Here is a 15,754-nt window from a genome sequence, read left to right as displayed (position 1 = left end):
CTCCTCCACCACCGCGGCCACCCCACCCCTCTAGTGCCCCCTCCTCCACCCGATGAGACCTCTTGTATTTTTTCTGTTTTTGTTTCTGTATTTTATGTTTAGTTTAGGTTTACTTTAGGTTTAGTTTAGTTTAGGTTTACTTTAGTTTAGGTTTAGAGCAGAGAGCCTTATATTGCAGTGCAAGAATTGATTATGATAGCTCATCCAGACTTGGAAGTTCTTAGGGTCTGTGCAAATAGAACCTGATAGCTAGGTTGACTCTGCTAGCTTGCTGATACACACGAGTTGCTGAAGATGCGTAGCCTGCTACTGAAATGTGGTGCTGGTGCACTGATGTGAAGCATGGTGTATAATCCTAGCTGCTGATCACACCTGAGTATGCGGTCCTGGCAAGTGGCAACATCATTGTTGAGGTGTGTGTGCCTCAAACTCGTATGTTAGTTGCGTCATCTGTGATCATAGTTGAGCAAGTATAAGATTGCAGTATGGTTATAATGTCTTACCCCAGCTTGCATTTACATACCTTTTCTGTAATAGGATCCTATGGTAATGTGATGTGGTACTTGTTTTGATTTGCATACAAAGTAAATTTATTTTAGGACAGTACCCTTAGTTTCTGATTTGAGGTATGTTTGTTTGCTTGGTGTGTGGCACCTAGAGCCACCTAAAATATGGTGCAACTATGATAGTTGCCACAAGTATTCCAATGTGATCACACCACAAGGAACTTTAGGTTTAGTTTTGGTTAAGAAGAAAGAAGAAAGATGAAAAAAAAATAAGAAGAATAAGATAATTAAAGAGGAGGAAGAAGAAGTGTATTTTTTCCCTATTTTTAGATTACTATGCTCTTTTTTTCAGCATTTTCAGTTTTCTTTCACGTCTAAAGAAATCCCAAGTTTTGAAGGGTGCCAATTGCCATTGCCAACTAACCTACCAAATTAATTAAGTGTTGTTGATGTTGTTGAGCACAAGTGCATTGCTTTTTTTCTCAGTTTTCTTTCATGTCTAGAAACCTGGCTCTATGTTTATAGATATGCTTTTAGATACTAATTGGTCTCTTCTGCTGCTTATTAGAGATGGGGAGAGGTCGTCACCGCAGGCTCTGCTCTGCCACACCGGAGTACGAGTTGGATGCTTTTGAGTTCTTCAGTATCATACTTGGGACTTCCTCCAAGAGGCAGGTATATAAAAGGAGAGATCTCCCCTTCACCCATCTCATTATGATAACTTTGCTGTTTGCTACATCACTCCTTATCCCAAACTGCAGAGGCTGCCTGACACTTTTATGACGATGCTGGACGGCCATCGACCAAAGAATGTGAAGCTGCGACAGGCCGGTAGCAGGCTTCGCAGGCTTTGGGACGTGGAGTTGGTGATCGGGTACGGCCACATGTACCTGTGTCGTGGCTGGGAGCAGTTCTACCGTGCCTATGACCTGTGGCATGGGTACTTCCTTCTCTTCAGGTACGACGGCGATGCCATGCTCACCGTGAAGGTGTTCAACACGACTATGTGTCGCATGCGCTACTAGGACGACGATGATGCCAGTACGTTCTACATCTTCTTCTTCTACATTTTGCTTTGTCTCACATCGATTGTTAACGGTCATTGTTGTATTTGGTCAGGCAATGGGAGAAGCAGCTGCGACTCTGGCTATAGCCAAAGCAGCAGCAACTCTGGCTGCAGCAAAAGCAGCAGCGAGGATGATCCAGAATGGAGTGGGGAAGAAGAGGAGCAGAGTGGGGATGAGGAGGTGCAGGCTGACAATGGGCAACAGATGACTGAGGATGACATAGCGATGGTGGTGGCTGACGATGGGCAAGATATGGTGGTGGCTGAGGATGACCTAGCGATGGTGCTGCCTGAAGATGGCCTTGCGATGGTGGTGGTGCCTGACAATGACCTCGTGATGGTGGTGGCGACGACGATCCCACAGCCGGGCGACATGACCATGCCAATTGTGGTAGAAGACTACATCCCACTGCCTCCACCGCCTCGCCGCTCTTGGCGCATAAGGATGAGGAAGGAGAAGGAGAAGAAGAATGAGGAGTGAACTATGTCAGGTATGTCAGATCTCCAGAATGATGTATATATACTTAGCTTTTTTCCTCCGAAATGACATAAGTTAGCTCTAATATGCTAAGTTATCTCTAATATGCTTACTTTCCTAGGTTTGCTCAATAATGACATACACTTGGCTTACTTGTGTAAAAAATGGCATAATTATGCTTAGTTAACTCAAAAATGGCATAATTAGTTAAGTTAGCTCCAAAATGATCCATTTAACATAGGTTAGCTCCAATATGATCCATTTTACCTAGGTTAGCTCCAAAATGACCAAGTTTACCTAGGTTAGCTCCAATTTGATCCATTTTAGCTAGGTTAGCTCCAAAATGACCTAGTTTACCTAGGTTAGCTCCAAAATGACCAAGTTTACCTAGGTTAGCTCCAATATGGTCCATTTTAGCTAGGTTAGCTCCAAAATGATCAAGTTTACCTAGGTTAGCTCCAATATGATCCATTTTAGCTAGGTTAGCTCCAAAATGATCAAGTTTACCTAGGTTAGCTCCAATATGACCCATTTTAGCTATGTTAGCTCCAAAATGACCTAGTTTACCTAGGTTAGCTCCAAAATGACCAAGTTTACCTAGGTTAGCTCCAAAATGACCTAGTTTATCTAGGTTAGCTCCAAAATGACCAAGATGGCATAATATTCTTAGTTCACTCAAAGATGGCATAATTAGCTAGGTTAGCTCCATTTTACCTAAGTATGCTTACTTTTTATTCCAATCTTCTTCTTCTTCATGTTCTTCTTCTAACTTTCTTGTTTCCCATTTTGTAGATCTCATTTAATTCACGGAAGCTTGCATGGATGGAGTGCTTCTTTTCCCTTTCTGCTTTTATTTTGTATCGATGAACTTGCATGGATGGAACTTGTTATATGGATGGATGGATAACGGTGTTGGATGAACAGTGTGAAACTTTTGTAATATGTATGGATGGAACTATGTGTTTGTTATGTATGTATATATGATGAAACTTGTGTGTTGGATATGTCTTTTGTGAAATTTGTGTGTTAAAATTTGTGTGTCCAAATTGAATGAATTTAAGAAAAAACAGAAAAAAAACATGGGCTATACAGGATCTTTGCCGTCCGCTGGTGGACGGCAAAGAAATTTGCCATCCGCCAGCAGACGGCAAAGATGCCACGTGGCAGCTCCCTGTACAACTTGGGGGCTGTCCTATTTGGTTACTTTGTCGTCTGCCAGCTGACGGCAAAGCTCACCGTTAGCCCCCTAACAGCCAGATGTTGTCACACGCGCCGTCCAGGACTGTTGCCGTCAGCCTGCTAACGGCAAAGATCATTTCATCTTTGCTGTCCGCCAGCTGACGGCAAAGAAGCCTTTGCCGTAGCCTATTTAGCCGGACCTGTTGCCGTCAGCTGACGGACGGCAAAGGTCTTTGTCGTCCGCCTTGTATGTCTTTGCCGTCCGCCATGGTGGACGGCAAAGAAGCTGATTCTAGTAGTGCTTGTAGACTTCTACTGTTCAATTAAACCTTGTTTCTTAACTGAGGAAATACTTTTGTTGATGTGCTACATCACCCTTCCTCTTCTGGGAAATTCAACAACTCCTACGGGAGTAGCAATAATCTATCAGGACATAATCGAGGGAGCTTTGACATAGCCTCATGTCGCCTCCTTAGAGCGGTGAGATTAGGGTTTCTCGTCGTGCATGCATGCGTGACAACGAGATCTAGTGTCATGCACTTTAGATTGATTCAAGGGTTCAACAACGATGACTAAGGGGTTGTTTGGATTGTGACTATCTTTGCCATATATTGCCACATGATTTTTGCCACACTTGCCTTAGTTGAGTTGCTCAAATTGTTAGCCACACTTTGACTTACCTAAGGGAATCTTGCCACACTTTTTGTGTCTATGACATGTGGGGCTCACTGCTCATAAAAAAATCCTTGCCTTAGGTGTGGCTAGAACCAAACACCTACCTAACTTGGTCAAACTTGCCTAAGGTTAGGTGTGGAAAAGTGTGGCAAGGTGTGGCTAGGAACCAAACAACCCCTAAGACTCCATGGCGATGATCCTTAGAGGCACATGCATGAAGACTTTGCAGTTGTCATGGACAAGTTTAGGTTAGATTTGGTATGTGAGAAAATACGAGGGCGCATCTACGGCTCGTTGCGGCTGTGATAGTGGTTGTTAGGTGGTCAAGTGACCTTCGTGTATATGTTTCTTATGTTTGGGGAACTTTATACTTTCGGTGAACTTTCATATTATATCTGGGTATTTTGCAAAACATATAATATAGGTGTTAGGGCGCCTTGAGAAAAGTAATTAAATGAACAGATAAAAGACTAAAGATCCTTGTGCGCTAATAACGAGAAAATGGCAAATCCTACTCGCAGCCCACAGACGGCAAATGGATGGGATAACACAAATTGGACAAACCCACTTCGGTGTTCGCTACGTTGTTTCGTTTGTTACATTGTTAAAGTTATTTTTTTTGGAATTTTTGTTGTTGTTCTTGCTGCTTAGGTCGTTTCATGTTGCAATGTTTTCTTTGTTTTCTTCTTCTGCTCTTGTTTCGGGTTTTATCTAGTGCTATATTGATGTGTTGTTGCAACATTTCTTTGTATTTTTTTGTTGTGTTTTTTGTTCTTGTTTTTCAATGTTTTCACTGTTTTATTTTTCCTTCCTTTTTTCTTTCAAATTTTAGCCTTTTATTCTTTATTTTATCTTTTCTTTTTTAATACATGGTGAGTTTTAAGAAATATGGCCGATATTATTTTAATACATAGCGAATATTTTTCCAATTCTTTTTGAAGACTTTTTTAATACATGGTATGGTTGATATTATTTTAATACATGATGGACATTTTGTATTAAACATGATGAACTTTTTTTAATATATAGTCAATTTTTTAATTTAAAATGAACATTTCTTAAAGATGCAAGGAACTTTTTAACATGCAGCGGATATTTTTAAAATGTGTGTCGACAGTTTCTTGTGTATTTAAAAATTTATACATTTACAAAAAACTCATGGAACATAAAGCAAAACGAATAAACCAAAGAAAACTGATACAGGGCGTTGTGTGGCTATGGAAACCAAGATTAGCATGATTACTGGCCCACCCAATCCGCTCGTTTCAACGTTACCTCATCTGTTTGATGCATATAGGCAGCATTTCACCCAACTCCTATTTGACGCCTTAAACGCCCGTTATTGTGTTGCTGCAAACCGACGCATACACCTCCATAGCACTGTGTATCTAAATGGGCCGGCCCACCAGTTAAACGATTTTAAACGAAATGCAATGGGCCGGGTAATATGCTCCAACGCGTGAAAGCCAGTTATCTATCTCAGCTGGTGCCAACTAGGAACTCCCGTAAACTCGCCCGCGCCAATTCACCCTCATGTAGCAGGATTTCATGGCATTCCCTGCTTGGCGCTTAACCGTCCCTTTAACATATGTTCTACAAACAGACACACAGGGCAGCCCATTTCCTTTTCTTTCTATTTTTATTCAAACAGCAAAAAAGGGTGCTGTGACGGAATCGAACTTGGCACCTCAATCTTCTGACTACTAACTTCATTTTCCGGGTTTTATTTATTTCTCCAGTTCACGAAGCCCTAGTTTTTGGGAAGCATCCCAAACCGGTTTTTATTTATTCTATTTTTCCAAATGGTTTGTTCGGTTTTTTCTTTTCTTTTTCTTTTGCAAATACGTGGACTTTTTTAAGTTTTACAATTTGGTTTTAAAATTTAAAAACTGTTTTTCAAATTCAAGAACTTTCTTAAAATTGATGAGCTTTGTCCAAATTTCTGAATAAAATTCAATATCGATGAACTTTTTTAAAAATTGGTGACTTTTTTTCAAAATCTATGAAACTTTTCACCAAAATTGATGAACTTTTATTTCAAAATTGATGAACTTGTTCCAAAATCGAGGAACTTTTTTCCAAAATTGGCGACTTTTTCCAAATTGATGAATTTTCAAATTTGTGAACGTTTCTTCAAAATTGATGAACTTTTTCATAATCTTTGAACTTCTGTCAAATTCATGAACCTTACTTTCAAATTCATGATTTCTTTCAAAATTTTGATGACTTTTTTTTAAAATTGATGAAATTTCTTCAAATTCAATGAACTTTTCAAAACTTTCAAAATTTTACCATGCTGGCGAACTTTTTATTGCAAAAATATGATTTATTTTGTAAAATAAATATGATTTCTCTTTCAAATGGTTTATATGGGTAAATAATATGTGTATATTATTGTTGTAGGAAAAGAAGCATTACATAGCGTTGTTTTTGGATTGTGTACAACTAAGTGATTGTTGTGCTGGATTAACATGTGGGTTTGAAGTCTGTACATATGTCTTCATGGCAGAAGCTCTAGCACTCCGGTTTGGTTTAAATCTGGCAACATCGGTTGGCTGTTCAAAGGTGATTGTTAACTCCGACAGTTCAGACGTAATTATGGCTATGCAGGATGGGGGGAATACGTTAGGCTCCTCTGCTGTAATTTTGGATGATTGTTTCCACATGGCAAAGGATTTCACATGCGTGCATTATGAGCATTGCCATAGGGAAGCTAATGTTGTGGCTGACGAGCTAGCTAGAATCTGTAAATTTTCTTGCCCTAGTTCCTGGTTTGATGAGGCACCGGATGCCTTCATACCCTTGCTTGTAAAAGACAATGTTTTAACTACTAGCTAATAAAAAGGGGTGATGAGTTTAAAAAAAACATGCGGGTTTGAATCCTATCTCTCGCATATTGATTCCCAAAATAGTTTTTGAGGCGGCTGCTGGGCCGGCCCGCTAGGCGGCGGGCGCTTTCCACACCAAATAGGAGCTCCCGAATTTCATACTGGTTTTGGGAAGCTTCTCACCGGTTATTGTTTATTTCTGTTTTTCTACTGGTCTCTCCAGGAGCTTTGTATTTTTTTTCATTTTTCTGTTTTTATTTTTATTTTTGTTTTACTTTTTACATTTTTTATAAAAATGTTGATATATTTTAAAAATAAGATTTACTTTTCAATTGAGCAAATTGTTTTTCAAATTTTGTGTTTTTTTAAATTCCTCAAACTTTTTCCAAATTCAAGATTTTTGTAAATATCGCGATTCTTTATTTTCACATAATTTTTACGGAAACTATGAATCTTTTCCGAATTTGATTATTTTTAAATTGGGCGAAGTTGTTTAAATTCACAAACTGTTTCCAAATTTACGAACTATTTTGGAAATTTTGAAATTTTACAATTTGTGATTTATTTTACATTTCTGGACTTTATTTCAAAGTTCTAAAATTTGGAAATTTTATTTCCGATGGTCATCGGTCTACCGGTTAACTGAAAAATAAAACAAAAAATCTCTATTCCTAATGGAGTAGTTGGTAGTCTCCGCCGATTAATTTTCGTCCCACCTCCTCTGGTTTATTTTCGTCCTCCGCCCATCTTAGCTGGTTTTTTTCGTAGTTTTTTTTGTCCTACCGTACCACCATCTCTTCACATTGGTTTTCTTCCGTAAAAAAACACTTCGACCAGCGAGCTCCCTTTTCTCCCCTCGCACCAATCGCTGCTCCTGTCCCCGAGCCCCTCGCACGCGCTAGGGTTCCCCCACCCGGCCACCCCCATCTTCTGCGACCACCACGCCGTCGACGTCGTCCTGAAGCACGCTGCTCCTCTCCCTAGCCAAGCCGCCCTGGATCTTGCGATGGAGGTGGCCGCCTCGTGGCTATGGAGGGCTCGCCAGCCGCCTCCGGAGTCCCACATTCCTAAGATCGACTGGATTGCAGCCGCCTGGCCGAGGTCGTTGGCCCTCGACGGGCTGGCACTACCTTGCCTGTGCTTGCTCCCGTCCACGCCGCCGTCCTGCTCGGGCCACGGCATGATCTGCTCGCCGCGCCCGCCCAAACCCCAGGCCACACTTCCTATTCCACTCCGCGTACTCCTGGTTGCAGCCCCAGCTTGCCACGGGCAGGGATCGGCGGCTCCGCCGGCGTGGCGCGTGGCAGGGGAGAGAAGGGGGGCAAGATCGGCAAGGCAGAGTTCTTCCGGAAGGACGGCGTGGTGGGCGACATGGAAGGATACCTCAACTACCTGTCCCTCGAGTATGACTTCGTCTCCGACACCAATCGTGCTTGGTAAGACTTCCTGGCTCTTTCCTCCCTTCTCTCCGTTTAGAAACTGAAAAGGTTGTGATGCAAAAATTCGATTTCTTGCTACCTGTATTCAGACTGATCTGCTATGGGTGCGGTAACAGAGATAGATGGGTGTCAACCACTTCAATTTGTTGACAAGGTATAAGACGGCTACACACTTACTTTTTGTTTCTTGTGAACACAAAATTAGTTGATCATGTTAATTACATATGTTTTTAATGCCTGCAAAAGTTACAACTTACTAATCTGAGATTGTAATCCATGAAGTTTACTGTCGGTGCGTTGTTGAAGACGCAAACCTGGAACATCGTATGGAAAAGAGAGGACCAAACAAGTGAAACATGGCATTACAGATTTCAAAAATGCAGAAAATAATATGGATTTGTTTATAACAGTCTCATCATGTCATGTCTGTGGGAGCATAGATGGAGCTATATGTCTTGAGCAATTTCCTAATACCACAAATTTTCCTGAGTATTATAGCATCACAGTTAACAAAAGTGATGTCTGCAGTCGGATCTAGAACAAACAGATTTCAGAAACCAGAATATCCATGCTGTCAATATATGTGGTCAGTCAAGATAGCATCAAAACAATCTGAATGTTAGTGCATTCTTTATCCTTCATCATACATGTCGACAAGTCTACTCTGATGTTGCTAGATTTCCTACCTAAATGTATGTGTATAGTTCCTCTCGGTCAGCTAAACGTCAGATGATGTCGTGGAAAGGGCCACCGAGAGGGGGTTCGCAATGCCAAAGTCGAAGGTGGCCATCGAGAGGGGGTTCCAATGCCGAAGTAGAAGGTGGCCATCGCTTTGACCTGCCTGGACCTCCTGACCTTTCCCGACGCTCAAACAGCCAATATGTATTGGAGGAGACCACTAGGCTAATTGTAAGCATCAACTATTTGTTAGATATAAATCTTGCCCTTTGAGCATATATACTTTATTTCTTAAACCATTATACATGAGCACTGCAGGATGCTTTGGATGAGTGGACCAGGGGACGACATGAGCAGGTATTTCCCTTACCTGGAACATCAATTTCATTCCATTCGATCATACCAAAATGATAATGTATACCCTCACTTAAGATGATGGCTCTTCTACTCTGCTAACATAACATGCATGTGCTTGTGAGGAGTGCCTGCAAAATTAATAGCTCAAGTCTCTCAACATGCGGATGTGGAAAGGCTTCTCCTAGCGGTCATTGCAACTGTGATATGCATTTCCTTGCTCTCGACTCTGATCAAGTTTGTAGTGTCTAGGAATGTGCATATGAAAATTCACACCTAATAGTATTGTAATGCGATTTGCTTGTTATATTTTTTTCACACTGGTTTCTAGAGATGTTCAAGTTACTCCGTCCGTTCTTAAGAAAGTGTAATTCCAACTTTGTTGGAGGGTCAAACTATCTTAAAGTTTGACTGAGTTTGTGCAAAAATGTACCAATGTTTGTGAAACCAAATAGGTATACGATGAAAATATATTTTATGGTGAATCAAAGTCTACTAATTTGATGGCATAAATGTTGGTTTATTATTGTATAAAACGGTCAAACATAAAAAAGTTGACTCTTTCAAGGACGGAGGGAGTATCTCATATACTCTATCGAATTATAATGGATAAGTGAGTGTACATGCTGATGTGAAGATCCTTTTCTCCACAGCGCGGATCTGTTAGCTGACCTGAAGGATGTACTTACAATGATATTTTGTAATGACGAGTTCAGAGATGTAAATGTTTACCTATTACAAGAACCTCCTCTATAGAAAACTTGAAACAAGAGCAACTGATTTCTGAAGTTGTGTGTATAGGATTTCTTCCTACTCCTTTTTTTTCAGGACAAATCTTCCACTGTGCATACTTGACCAATCTAGGGTGTATATTCAAGGATCATGTGATGTAGACATAAATCTTTGTAATCCTCAAGTGTGTAGCATGACATAACTTTTTATAGGTATAGGAGGACATAATATTGTGCAACTTCGGAACCTGTCGAGCAACAGCCTGCAAATCTATGTATATATATTGTTCTGCGGCTAACATGGGAGTTGTCATCGTCCGCCGTAACATCGAGAGGTGAGGGGACGCGTTCCATCACCCCACTGTGTTTTTAGCCGTCATTGCTTTGGTTTGGTTATTGACATTGATTGTACGGATAGGTACTTCAATACATTCCTGGCCCTATATGAGTACTCAGGTGAGGGGGTGTTTGGTCTCTGTTGGTTTGCTTCAGATGTAATTCTAGTGATAAATGTTAATCATTTTCCTCCCTTATTCTAATTTGCTGCTTGCATTTAACATTTCTTCTCTGGCTGGGTTTCCTGACCATCCGCACCAGGGTATCAAGACCGTCATCTACATGCTTGAGGTATGCATGCAATTTTGCTGCTGTTTGTGTGCACCTTGTTCTTAATTTGCTTAGAAGTTGGACATATACATTGGCAGAGTTATGTGCTTAGGAGTTTGGAGGAAAGGTAGATTTAATTTCAGTACATTCTATGCCAAGATACACTCTTATTTTGTTGTCATACACACATTACTGCAGGAACATAGCGGATCATTGCCATGCGGCAAATCAAACTTCTATGTGGATCAGTAAGTTGTTTATCTTACTTTCACTTTTAAATTGCTTGTTGAAGATACTTGATTCCCTTTCTGCTTGTTACTGTAATCTTGCTAAGTGGATACAAAAAAGGTTCTACTTGCCCCTTGTCATGCACAAAATAGAATAAACATTGCAAATTAGTTTACACGAAACCTGATCCTGTTGTTAAATATTATTTGGTCTAAGAAATGAGATGAAGTTTCTCCCTAGAATATAGAATGGACTGAAAACAAAACCCAAGATGTGGCAATTCAAACCCCCAAACGAAATTACTTGCATACCTTGTTGAGATGATCTTTTTCAAGTTTTTTCCTTTACCAGCTTGGGGAATGAATCATTTGAGCTCATGGTACCTGTCTCACTTCTCACTCCAACTGACTTCTTACTCCTGAAAGCAAACAGAATTGAAGGTCACATAGAATACACAGGAATAAACACACCATTCATCTACTTTATATTTCCTAGATTCGGTGTAGTACAAAGGTATAACCAAAAAAAGTAAATGTGGTGAGTCAAGAAGAAATGCAGATAAAGAGAATAGTAAAAGAGAGAGCTCGCCTAAGAAGACCGCTTATGAATTGTGAGTTGTGACTGAAGAAAAGTAGGTAAGTATGCAGGGATGATTTAGTTACAGCTGAATAACCACACGATGAAGAATATATTTTAGTAGAGATGAAGAATGCCTACATCTGTAGTAGCAGTCCTTTATTTTGTCCATTTTAGTAGAGATGAATATACCTGGGGAAACGAGGATCATTTTTTTGGCAGATGCCAACTTTCTAAATGCTTAGCATGCAAAACATAACAGGAAACATATAATGTCCATGTGTTCCTGCTTGTTACAGTAAGTCCAGGTGTAGAATTAATATTTATTTAAACTCTACTAGATATGCAAAAAAATAGTACATGATTGCAATGCAGCAACGCACATGAGTTTTGACAGCCAACATCCCCTGCTCCTATATTTGTATAGGACCAACATCTACAACATGAGTAGCATGATTTTTGTTCTCTCCTTGTCTTGGCTACAGACCAGGGGATCAAAGTGCAACCATTTACTTTAATTTCCTTGTAGATAGCGTAGAGTCCGGACAAGGTTGTGCCCGTCTCTAGGACCGCGGAGACCACCACAGAGGCATCTGATTCTAGTATGACAGTATCTTCAGAACATCCAGGCAAGAAGTGGCTTTTTTTTTTGCGGGGAGGCAAGAAGTGGCTTTAACTTCTTCAACATCAAAACGAGGCATCTTTAGTATCTTCAGCCACAATACCATGCATGAAGACCACAGGTGGACGTGCTTGGACGGCATCTTGGCCGCCAGCTACACGCCCTTCCAGGCGGCCAGACGGAGATTCTTCGCCTCGGCAATCGCCTTGGCCAGGAGCTACGCCGAGTTGTTGTCACCAAGGATGGACGCCGACAGTAGCGTCGATCTATGTGATACCGATGGCGTTGGTTGTGGGGCGAGACCATGGCGGGGCGACGCGTCGGTCTATGTGATACTGACGGCGTTGGTTGTGTGGCAAGACCATGGCGGGGCGGCGGTAGGCCGTGGTGTGGAGAGGACACATGCGGGGTGAGGTCGTGGAGGCTGACGGGCAGAGGAAGCCGGCAAAACAAGGCCGTGGCGGGGAGAAGCGACTTGTGTGACCGGATGCTGTGCGGGTGAGGCGAGTGCCCTTTTTCTGACAATCCGGTATAAGGGGGAGTGGCTGATGTGCCTGTCCGGCGAGAAAAGTGGCTGCATTTTATTTTTCTTTTCTGTTTTCATGAACATATAGGAGTGGCTACTTGTACGGTGAGAGCAGTCCTAATTACACACTGCATTTTGTTCCTTATTTCGGTGAGAAGGTGATCATAGTTCTTCTATTTTGATTAACCGTGTTACGATAAATACAAAGAATCTCATCAGCGAAGATTTTAATTGCTTTAGGCGAAGATTTTAATCTCATCAGCTCTCATGCAATGCTTAAAAAAAGAAAAATGAGAGCAATTTGAGATTTTTTTTATGTATATCATTGCAAAATTGTATGTAAATTGTTCAATTTGTCAGAACTTGAGGGAGTGGATGGCGGATGTTGGGAGACATTCAAATTTAGGATGATGGGAATGATTGTGGAAATTTGGCGAACTTGGAGAAAACATATGCGAATTTGAGCTGGGTGACAATGTAGAGCTGAAGCGAAGCGGCTCCTATTCATAAGTTAGTCCATGTGTTAGGGATGATGAGACTCAACAATCTGATAGACTCGGAGAGAACAAGGATTTTGAATGGGGTGACAACATAGCGAAGTAATAACACAATGATCGAAAAGCTGAAGTTGAGTGGCTGGTGATAGACCTATTTGTTGGCCCGTGGCAATGCACGGGCAATAAAGGATTCTCTCCAAAGTAATTACAGACTGTATCCAACAATTTTTAATTGCAAGTAATAAAGGATATAAGGTTACAATTCATCACCTGGAAAAACAGATCTTTTTAGTCGTGGTAATGTTTTCTCCAACTGACCATACCCTCAAGCAATTGGTGAAAGTGGATATATAATCCAGAGCCTTGCAAGCTGATTTATCTACAACATGAAACACACGATGAGGACATATCAGATATTCCCAATCACTATTTGAAATGTTTAATGTTTATTTCCCCTTCAAATGTTATCTTATCAACCAAATTTCTGTACATCTCCCCTAAAAAACATGCCGTATATCTGATTGATAAGTTTTAAATGGTCAATTTCTGAAGATATGATAACATCTTGAAACCTTAGGCCTGTTTTTTTTCAAACATCTAACCTACAACTACAATAGTCTATCACCAAGAAAATTGTACTTAAATGACTTATGAAACCATGTTATTGATGTCAAGAGGAAATACTACACTGTCCATAAAACCTTATACGGTTAAACCTATTACAACAACAAATATTTCAGCATCTTTGGCTTGAGAAGATCAAAAGAAAAAGGGCAACATGGTCAGACTTATTCTTGCAGAATACAGTCACAAGCTTATTGTGCTGAGCTTGAAGATAAAAAAAAAGGCAACAGGGGCATGCTTATTTTATAGTGCTTTAAACATTATGACACTTGGTTCACTTAAAAATATTTGTTGGTGCACTATCACATAGATCTGCAATCTCATTACAGTCCTAGAAGAATTGGTTTCGTACAAGGGGCTTCCAACCACAGGGTTTCAGGAGATAGGAGATAGGCAATTAACTGATTAAATGACCCACGAGTAGAATTTTAAGGCAAATTACAAATGTTCCTCTAAATAGGTCTCATATATACACCCACATCTCTCAGACAAATGTATCATGCAGATTCTTGAAATCTATAATAAAGTACTTTTTCTTGTTTTCACACATAACTTTGTTTTTGCAGAGTAGAATACCTTTCTGGGCACACTATTAATAGACAATTGCCGTTCCAGTAATTTTCTAGCTGCCCATGCGTTGTCAGGAATGCCATAGATAACCCTTCTTCCTTCATTTTCAAACTGACCAACTGACAGCTGCCTAACCATGCCACCTAAGGCACCTCCTAGTTCTGCTGCTACCGCAACCTACAAAAAGAAAAATTATGTCAAGCATGCTACCGAGCAACCTGAGCTAAACAGTTAAGAAGAAAACCTCTAAGATATAATTTATTGGTGTTAGTTGAAGGATAATCAACTAAGAAAATAATCAAACAGAAGGTCATAGAATTAATAATGACACAAAACTCAGATTAATTGTATTTTGTACTCAATGTTCTATTGTATTTTCGACTCACTGCTCTAATGTTCTAAGAGCATCTCCAACAGCCGCGCTAAGCGCCGCGCGCAAAAAACCTGTTTGCCGCGCGCGCTTCGGCTGGTTTAGCGCGGCCGCGAGCGCTGGCTCCAGCAACCGCGCTATAATGCAGCGCGCGCGCCGCTCCAGCAGCACGCAAAAATACAGCGCGCGCGACTCGCCGGGCGTGCGCGAAAATGAGTATGAAACAATTATCAAAATGCAATGAACATGTGAAATTTGTCACAAACATTTTCCAACCAAGTTCATGCCCACAAGTTCATGCCCACAAGTTCATCCAACCAAGTTCAAAATGCAAACTAAAAGTTCATGCCCACAAGACATAAATGAAAGACACATCAAACATCTTCCTCGTCTTCGTCCTCATCTTCCACTTTTGACAATCCGAGTTGATTATGGACCATCGGGACCGAAGTGATCTCTCCGAGCGGTCAATTCCACTCATGTTGTGATCATCAAAGTATTCTTTCATTCGCCCCCAATACGCATCTCTACTTTGATCACCTCCAATGGATGGATCCCTCGACACTTGCAAATAAGTATTGCATAGTAACTTGTCATCGTTGGTGCTGTAATTGCCCGCTCTTCCTTTCGGTGCGTCGACAATGCCCTCACCCTCCTCGTCCACCTCAAACTCATGGTCTTCCAAATGGATGTCATTGGTTTGAGACCAATGCGAATTGTTGGACCCAACACCAATAGTTGACATATATGCATCCTCATTGAGACTACAATTTTTTTTGAGAACAATGCAAATAAGCTATCTATATGTGATGATGCATTGAAAAAACAAGAAGAAAATAAAATTTGGAATTTTTTTCACCTTGGGGGCATTTTGTCGAACACATGGTGCGCGTCGGCGGCCGGCTCAACGAATGAGCTCGCCGGCGCTTCGGTAGCCGCCGCGGCCGTCGAACGCCCTGCAAGCTTCTTTCTCCTCGCCTAAGTGCCGTCAGAGCCGTCCGCCGCCTTGTTTTTCTTCGCCGAAGTTTTGCCCTTCTTCGGCCGCGCCGCATTGGGGAGCTTCGACGGTGCGGCGGCGGCACGGGACGGCGCCGGCGCGACGCCACCCGTCGCCGTGGTCATCCGCGGCGGCAAGAAGAGGCTGCGCGCGAGGCCGGCGCTTGGCGGAGCTCCGGCGGTGGCGACGCCAACGCTCCCCGCG

At 41.4% G+C, this 15,754-nt stretch overlaps 1 protein-coding gene, 1 long non-coding RNA gene and 1 pseudogene across 6 annotated transcripts in view; 2 read left to right on the top strand and 1 right to left on the bottom strand.

The window, feature by feature from the left end:
- Positions 1 to 7,583: 7,583 nt before the first annotated feature.
- On the top strand, positions 7,584 to 8,567 carry LOC119362839 (annotated as a pseudogene).
- Positions 8,568 to 8,677: 110 nt separating this feature from the next.
- On the top strand, positions 8,678 to 12,695 carry LOC119362842. The gene is made up of 8 exons (XR_005173651.1): positions 8,678 to 8,789; positions 8,876 to 9,080; positions 9,168 to 9,206; positions 10,148 to 10,269; positions 10,353 to 10,390; positions 10,532 to 10,561; positions 10,739 to 10,788; positions 11,874 to 12,695. It is a non-coding gene; the product is annotated as an uncharacterized LOC119362842 (long non-coding RNA).
- Positions 8,718 to 15,754, bottom strand: part of LOC119362840 — an 11,682-nt gene continuing 4,645 nt past the window's right edge. For 4 of the 5 annotated variants that reach the window (XM_037628105.1, XM_037628106.1, XM_037628107.1 and 1 more), the window contains 3 exons: positions 14,190 to 14,360; positions 13,260 to 13,368; positions 8,718 to 11,186 (listed from right to left, as the gene is read on the bottom strand). The gene's annotated coding sequence lies outside the window, so the exon portion shown is untranslated. The remainder of the gene's footprint in view (positions 11,187 to 13,259; positions 13,369 to 14,189; positions 14,361 to 15,754) is intronic. The other variant, XR_005173650.1, reaches the window with a different exon arrangement.

This window comes from Triticum dicoccoides, chromosome 2B (assembly GCF_002162155.2).
Source record: "Triticum dicoccoides isolate Atlit2015 ecotype Zavitan chromosome 2B, WEW_v2.0, whole genome shotgun sequence".
Lineage (NCBI taxonomy): Eukaryota > Viridiplantae > Streptophyta > Magnoliopsida > Poales > Poaceae > Triticum > Triticum dicoccoides.
The sequence above is the reverse complement of the archived record's forward strand: the minus strand, read 5'-3'. Positions and strand labels throughout refer to the sequence as shown.